Here is a 1,093-nt window from a genome sequence, read left to right on the forward strand (position 1 = left end):
TAAGTTTATGAAAGTTGCTGTAAGTTCTTGCTGTAACTTATGCTGTAAGTTCTCTCTCTCTCACACACACACACACACATACACACACACACACACACACACACTTTCTCTCTTTCTCTCCCCCTCCATCTATCTCTCTGATAACCAATCAAAACACAAATCTCCAAGCTATGACGGTAGGTGGATCCTGTTATATTTAGTTCCAACTTCATGTGCTATTTAAGGATACTGCTATGGGCATTCCTTCCCAATGTAATTCACTCTGGGCCGGATGTACAGAGAAAGCGGTAATACCGAGTTTTTTTATGCACAGAAAGCGAACGCTGTGCTTTGCCATATTGTGGGGAATTCACCGTCGACTTCAAGGCAGCACTGCAACCGTCGACTTCAAGGCACCTAACCTTAACCCTAACCCTAACCCTAGTGCCTTCCAAGCAGCGCTGCCTGGAAGACAACGTTGGGGGCTTAAAACACCAAACACCATGTATGTGTGTGTGTGTGTGTGTGTGTGTGTGTGTGTGTGTGTGTGCATGCATGGGTCTATTTCGCAAGCATTTTTCTTCAGCAAATGACTTGATTAATATCCCAAAATACACTTACTTAAGGTTTGTCTGTCAGGTGTCTCTGTCTGTCTGTCTGTCTGTCTGTCTGTCTGTGTGTCAGGAGAAGACCGGAGTTTGGCTGTGCTGGGCGAAAGTAATGCATCAGAAACACAGAAAGAGATACATAGTGACAAGCGAAGGTGCCACTGCTGTGAACTGACATCTTGGCTCTGAGGGGTGCTTTGGCGGTGGTGCAGTTGCAGGAATCTCCCTGAGGAGAGACCACAGCATGGGGAAACTGTTCCACCAGACCCTTCATAATTACAATATGCTTTCCACTGGAAAAACATACTGTAATTCGCACTAGTGTGAGAAAATTATCTATCAGATCTTCCAGTATCTTCTATCTATAAAGCAAGAAGCGAAGCCAACTTGGCAGGTGTCTTGCTATGGGCATGAGTAAGTGCAGTGCCAAATTTGACGTTGTTTGAATAAGAAATGCAAAAGATATTGTTAAATGTATCGGTAAAAGAAGCACATTGGCTTTCGCC

This window comes from Alosa pseudoharengus, unplaced genomic scaffold, assembly GCF_046254945.1.
Source record: "Alosa pseudoharengus isolate Yale_2024_CS ecotype anadromous, Long Island Sound unplaced genomic scaffold, YU_APseudo_1.1 YU_APseudo_1.1_scf_1, whole genome shotgun sequence".
Lineage (NCBI taxonomy): Eukaryota > Metazoa > Chordata > Actinopteri > Clupeiformes > Clupeidae > Alosa > Alosa pseudoharengus.